Here is a 7,297-nt window from a genome sequence, read left to right on the forward strand (position 1 = left end):
ATTTACAGAATATAAGACACATCACTTTTAGAACAGTAATGATATTGTTATCTTGTCAAAAGAAACCGTGAAAGATGAAACAATAGTAGCAACAAATTGAAAGTGTTGAAAGAAAAATTGAACCTAGTATTCTATACCTAGCTAAAATAATCTTCAAAAAGATAAAACTCAAGGGACCAGCAGCTAGTGTAATGGCTATGTTGCTGGACTCCCATGTAGTCGACTGTGGTTCGAGTCCTGGACCCGGTGGCTTAAACTCATGCCAGGCACTTGTGCATGTGTGCCCAAGATCCTGAGAGGAGAATGTAGGAGAAGGGATTGCAGCATGGCCATCCTCCCTGGGGGGTGATTTCTCGCTTTCTGTCTCTCTGTCTCTCTCTGTCTGTCTGGTGAGCGCACGTGCCCTATAGCAAAAACCTCTCCAAAAAAAAAAAAAAAAAAAATTGAAAGAAAGGAAAAAAAAAAAAATACAACTCAAGTGATATTATTAGGAATAAAAGGGAGCATCATTACAGATCCTACAGACATTAAAACCCTAACAGAATACAATAACATTAATGAATAAAAAGTAGTATTAGTAAAAATGAAGAACTTATGATTATTAAACTACACACTTAGAAAAATGAATTGGCAGGTCACAGACTAGAAAAAGTATTTGTAATATATATGCATGAGAAAAGTTTTGTACCCATAATATAAAGGAGTCTCACACATTAGTAAGAAAAGATAGACAACCTAAAAAAAAGAGCCAAATGACTTGAAAAGACAACTCAGAAAAGAAGATATTCAAATAGCTAATAAGCATATAAAAGAAAAAAATATGATTACTCCTCAGGGAAATACAAAATAAAATAATAATGTACTTATACACTAGGATGCCTAAAAGAAAAAGAAAATACCAGCATTGGTGAAAGTGAAGAGCTATTGTAACTTTCATATGCTGCTGGTGAGAGTAAATTTCTGTAGCAATTTTGAGAAACTGGTAGTATTTTTTTAAAGCTGAATTTATGACTAACCTACAATCTAGGTATATACCCAAAGAAAATGGGTTATTATATCTGTCCAGGTATGATCAAGGATGTTTATAATGCTGATATGGAAATACTCTACAATAATAGAATGGATAAACAAATTGCTATATTTTCATCAATAGATAGATCACAGTGGCCAAGAGAATAAATCACTGCTTCATGCAACAAAATAGATAATTCTTACAGGTACACTCTTGAGAAAAGATATTGTATATTAAGAGTATATTTGTGATTCCATTTGTATGAATCTCAAGCAAAAGTATCCATTTAGTATCCCTAAATCCAGGTAGCTTTTACAGGTTTAGTGACCCTTTTTGGCCCAGTTCTTCTCCAGAGCCCCTTCCAATTTTAGATCTTTTGGGTCACAGAAGAAATTTCCCACCATGTTTTGCATACCTAATTTCTTCAACTCCTTCATTGTGAAACTTGTGCAACATCACCCAAAGTTCTCAACCTGCTTGCACCCTCCATCTGCTTCCCAGACTAAGAGAAACTTTGTAGCTCAGAGATTCAGGGTGGGAAAGCACAAAGGGAGTGAAGGGCTTGCAGTCAGACCACCTGTGAGATTCTGGCAGTGCCACTTACTGGCTGAGATTCTTAGGTAAATCCTCCAACCTCTTTGAAACTGAGTGTCCTCAGTTACAAAATAATTTTCATTTCATAGTTATTGTGCAGTATCAGTTTATATTCAGCAGAGTGTCAGGAATGTCATAATTATTAGACTTGAGGACGAGGGAGATTAAAGGTAAGAATATGCACTGAGACTTAGAATTCTGAGGGCTCATATATCAGGGCTCAGAAACTATTATGGATTCCACATAGCATAGACTTTCCCTCATGACACTCCATTCTTTAAAGATAAGATCTCAATCTCAGACAGTCTCTAGTAATGTCTAGGATTTCTCAGATAATACCTTGAAAAAGACACACACTGTATATTCCTGCTCAGTGTGTACTGAATGTCTACACTGAATGGCAGAAATGGAAAGATCCAAAGATTGGATAGTAGACAAGAAAAATGTAAATACCAGAGACAGAAAGAGAGGTAAGTGCATGGCAGAGGGTGGGTGGGAGGGGCAAAGGGAAGAAACATTTAACAAATAAATGAAGGTAAAGTTCTCTGTTGAAAAACAAATCTGTAATTTTTACTTTATAAAAAGAAAGAAATAGTAGGGAAAAAGAAAGAAAAAAGAAAGTACTCCTTAGGAAAGTTCTCTTGGAGCTACCTATATAGTTTCTTTTGCTACCATCTTGAACTGAATAAAAACAGGCATCAGGAGCCAAGACTTAGCTGGGTTTCCTCATGAATGGGTGTATTCTGTTCCCTAGTTTTGTAATATCATAAAACAAAGCAACACTGACTGGCTATGTATGCCATTGAGCTATTTACATAGCTTCGTTGTTCCCTGATTTCCTCATTTGTAAAATGAAGATTAGAAAAGTACCTACCTCATAAGGCTGTGTTGAGAATGCCTAGCACAAATTAAGCTATCATGAAATCTAACATCATTTTTATTGTTTATCATCACATCTTTTTACTTTTTTTTTTGGAGTTGACATAGGGTGTGTGCACTTGCTGGAGAAAGAAACATTGAGTGGGAAAGTGAGAAAACACCCCTAGGGGAATGGCTATGCTGCAATTCCTTCTCCTTTATTCTCCAATGGGATTTTGGGCATGCATACACACATGCCTGGTATGATTTTCAAGCTGCCAGGTCCAGGACTCAAACCATGGTCAGTCATATGGGAATCTAGTACCTTAACCACCAAGTTACTTGCTGGTCCTAATGTTATTATCTCATCGTGCCACAGCCTGGCAGTGGAGAAATGGGGCATCCCGAGGGAAAGGCCTGTGGATTGAGAAAGGGTAGAGTAAAGTGGGGGGTTGGATAGACTTGGCATCTCTAATGGAGATAGCTGTGACCCAGAGCTGTCCTGTGTTCCTTCTTTATAGGGGAGGTAAAGTCGTTTTCTTTCTATGTTGACTGCAGTTGTGGAGCATCTAAACAATTCTCTCTTGGCCTTCTCTGGCCAACACTCAGCTTTCTTCTATCTGTAAAGCCCAGCAGTAGACTATGACTTTGTGTAGAGATTTTCTATTCCCTGAAGCATGAGCACAAAAGCTTTGTCCACCTTAAGGCATTCCGTGCAGCATCCTATAGGAGTAACATCCCACCTGGGGATTTCTTCCCTGTTAACTCTGTAGGTCCATTAGCTATCCTTCTCTGCTCTGTTTTCCCTGAGTGTGGGTCCCATAGATAGTGTCACCTGGGTGTCCCTGTCCTCTGTCTTCTAGCCAAGTTTGGCAATGGAAAGTAACAGGTGAAGAAGAGAGGGGAGAAGGCGAAGAGGCATGGCATTTCCTCCCCTTGTCTTCTCTACTCCTCCACTTTTGTCCTATAAGTTGCTTTTTCCCTTGGCCCATGGGACTCATCATGTCCACCTCTTTGTCCACCATGCTGATGCTCCCTTCAGTCCAGTAACATTACATCCTCTTTTCCCCTCCAGTAGAGTGAGGATGAAGGTTTCCACTATTGCTAATGTCGGAGATCTCAGCATCACGTTTTAGTTTCCTTAACCATGCTCAGATTGCTGTAAATTGTCTCAATACATTTTTGCTTGTTAAGCCTTTCCGAGTACCACTGAGTTGTTACTGTAATCTTTATGAAAATAGATTTAAAAAAAATAAAACTACTTTGCTATCTTTCTTACCACACTCTCTAGATTTAGCCATAAGTGAGTGGAAAATGGGCCTGGTCAATTTCAATTGTCATACAGTATTAAAAAGTTACCATTACTTCTGAATCAGTCTGTTTGTCTAGATTCTGCTTATGTGTCTGAACACTTATCTGAAGATGGTTTTCTTGGTCTCATGGTTTCTTTTCATGAGTCTGACCCATGAATACATTGGCAGAAAGGCCTAGCCTCCCACCCTCTGTGCTAATTACAAAAGGAAAAAAAAAAGTCTTCTCTGGATGGACCAGTTAGAAAAGGCAGCCTCTCTGGGGTGAACCAATTAGAAAAAGATGCCCTTTCGAGTCTAGACTGGTGCCACCCTGCCCTGGCACTGATTTGGTGAATAGAGGGAGGCTGCATTATAGTCCTGCCTCCCACACCTTAGTCAACTGCTGCCTTTGAAGCTTCAGTGCTCCTGTGTTAATGGTAGTGTTCTACAGCAAATGGTGTTCTTTCCCCCATTTTGTAGACAATAAAACAAAACACTATTGATAAGTTTTGAAAACTTTATATTTTCTCCCTAATGACTTGATATTTTGCTGTCTATTTCTGGTAATGCCCATACTGTGATCTAATAATGATACAAAAGTACAATTAGTGACTTTAAGTTTGCCATAAAACTACTTCAAGTGGATTTACGTTGAGCACTGTGACTATTCATCTTTCACTATGTGGACATATTTGAAAACATCTCCCTGAAATATTAGCTTAGTGGGATAATATCAGACTCAACTTACTAATGGACCCTTAAAACAGATACATCACAATACTAGTATATATTAATATCTAATACATGTGTTTGTTTTAGAAGGCAAAATGAAAATAAAATATATCCTAGTATACATCAGAGTTTGAGAAATATGTAGCGAGTAAGGAAAAATGACTGATATTGAGGTTGAAGTATAATTTTTGTGTACATTTATTTCAATTTTACCTAAATTATAAATTCCTTAATATGACTTAAATATTGCCTGTATATTCTTTACTAATGATTTATGCATTATTTATTGTCACATTCACTTAGGATATAGAAACATAGAAAATGGTTATAAATACCAGAGACAGTGTGGGAAGAGGGTAGGGGAAGGTGGAGAGTCTGAGGAGAGGTATCAAGGAGAAAAACAGAGAGGCAAGGCAATTATGGGACAAAGAAATGGGTTATTATCTGTTGAAGAGAATGCATATAGTGTTCTCAATTGCATCGGGAGAAGTGTGTTCATGTTGGAATATTCACTTTCCAAGCTAAGTGACATCTGTGATTGAATGTATAAAAGAAATTGAGGGACCAGCAGATGGCACAGTGGCTATATTCCATGTGGTCGACTGCAGTTTAAGTCCCAGACCCGGTGGCTTAAACTCACGCTAAGCACCTGTGTGTGCCCAAGATCCTGAGAGGAGAATGGAAGAGAAAGGATTGCAGCGTGGCTATACCCCCTGGGGCGGGGGAGGGTGATTTCTCACTTTCTGTCTTTCTGGCGAATGCACATGCCTGATAGCAAAAACCTCCCTTCCCAAAAAAAGAAGACAAAAGGAAATTGAAGTAAAAAAATATTTAAAAAATAAAATAAATTGAAAAAATTTACACAGAGTCAGTGCTCATTGGTAGTTATCATGAGCCAATATACATACATATGGGTATTCTGTTATTTATTGGGTTGTCAGAAAAGTCTTGGTGTATTTTTTCTGTTTTTCTATGCAAAATGTGTCATGACTTTTCCGACAACCCAATTTCTCATTTGGACAAGTAATAAAGTAAAAGTGAATTACTGTCCAGATGCCAGATACATTAATTCAGTGCAATGTTGAAACACAGCATTTTAAACATTTTTCACACCTTCATAGACAGCAATTCAATTATGTGCACTTAAATCTCCAGTATTGTAAATGTTCATGAAGATGTCTGTTGCTGTGAAATGGAATTTTTGTCTTATAATGTGATCTTCGGAATCTCAATTTCAGTGGAAATTAAAAGTACATGAATAATTAAACATATGTACATATGAGATTATTAGGTTGCTGAATTAAGCAAATTAACCTTAATTTTTGACCTCTGAATATTTATGGTCCAACAAATTTGTGCCATTTATTTTTTGGAACATAAGCTCTCTCTGAGTTGGCATTTTTCTTCTTTTATCCTGTAGCCTAAATGTTAGAATATATGAGGGATTTTTTTTTTTTTGAATTGCAATTTCATATTCATTTTGATAAATTGCTTTATGAATGACACATTTTAACTTAATGAAAGGAAATTATGGTTTACAAGTCAAACAATTCCATATATTTTCTTATGTGAGAGTTGAATTTGATTTCATAAACCTTGTTTTTTTGAGGAAATATAAAAATAAGTCCAACTATGTCATTTTCATTTTGTTCAAAGCAAAGAGTGCTGCAGATTCAACTTAATTTCTTCCAAAAAGTGGCCTTTTGGAAGCCCATGTTGAGATGCTCAGTAAACACACACACAAAAGTAAATAATTTCAGTTTACATGTTTAATAGTATGTGATAAAAACACCTTGCTACTTGGGCCAGCCCAGTAGTCCAGTGATTAAGGGAGCTGGGTCCCACATGGCCAACTGCTATTCAAATCCTGACCTTGGTGGCTTGAAAAACATGCTGGGCTGGGCACTTGTCTTTGTGTGTGTGTGTGAGTGTGAGTGTGAGTGTGTGTGCCTCAAATCCTCATGGGATAGAGAAATGGGGAAGAAGAGATTAGAGTGTAACTATATCTCATCAAGAGGTAGTTTCTCCCTTTTTTGTGTCTCTCTGTCTCTCTCTGGTGAGCATGTGTGTCCTCTGGCATTAGAAAAATTTAAAAATGGCTAGGACTTCCAATACTATATTGAAAAGAAATGGAGAAAGTGGGCAGCCTTGTCTCATTCCAGTTTTTAGTGAAAAAGCTTTCGGGTTTCCCCATTCACTGTGATGTTAGCTGTGGGTTTTTCATATATGGCTTTGTGAAATGCCATGTAAGTGCTGGGAAGTGTCCCTTCTATGCCAATTTTTCTGAGAGTCTTAATCATGAAGGGATATTGTATTTTGTCAAATGCTTTTTCTGCATTAATTGATATGTTAATATGGTTTTTGTTTTTCATTCAATCTCCATAGAGACTGTCAAAAATTGCCAATGCCGACTACATTGCAAGTTGTCATGGCAGGGGAAAGGGAAAAGTTTTCAATTAGCAATAATTGCGCCTCAGATAAACCTCATTGGCTATGATACTGCCACTGTGCAAAGCTGTTAATATGGTTTTTATCCTTCTTTCAGTTAATATGGTTTATTACATTTATAATTTTGTGGATGTTGAACCATCCTTGAATCCCTGAATAAAGACTATCTGGTTTGTAGTGTGTAACTTTTTAATATGTTACTGGTTATGATTTGCTGGTATCTTTAGCCAGACAAACATATAATGTATTAATGCTGGAAAAACTCATTTGCATGTTGTAATGAGGGTAGGTATCAAGCACACCATAACAAACTCAAAGTGAATTCTTTATCAACAAGGTACCAGTGCCTGTAATGGCTTAG

The 7,297-nt window shown here is 37.2% G+C and overlaps 1 non-coding gene across 1 annotated transcript; it reads right to left on the bottom strand.

The window, feature by feature from the left end:
* Nucleotides 1–6,864: 6,864 nt before the first annotated feature.
* On the bottom strand, nt 6,865–7,005 carry LOC114009976 (U4 spliceosomal RNA). Its single transcript, XR_003551373.1, has one exon. It is a non-coding gene; the product is annotated as a U4 spliceosomal RNA (small nuclear RNA).
* Nucleotides 7,006–7,297: the final 292 nt, after the last annotated feature.

This window comes from Tupaia chinensis, unplaced genomic scaffold, assembly GCF_000334495.1.
Source record: "Tupaia chinensis unplaced genomic scaffold, TupChi_1.0 Scaffold000057_1, whole genome shotgun sequence".
Classification (NCBI taxonomy): Eukaryota; Metazoa; Chordata; class Mammalia; order Scandentia; family Tupaiidae; genus Tupaia; species Tupaia belangeri.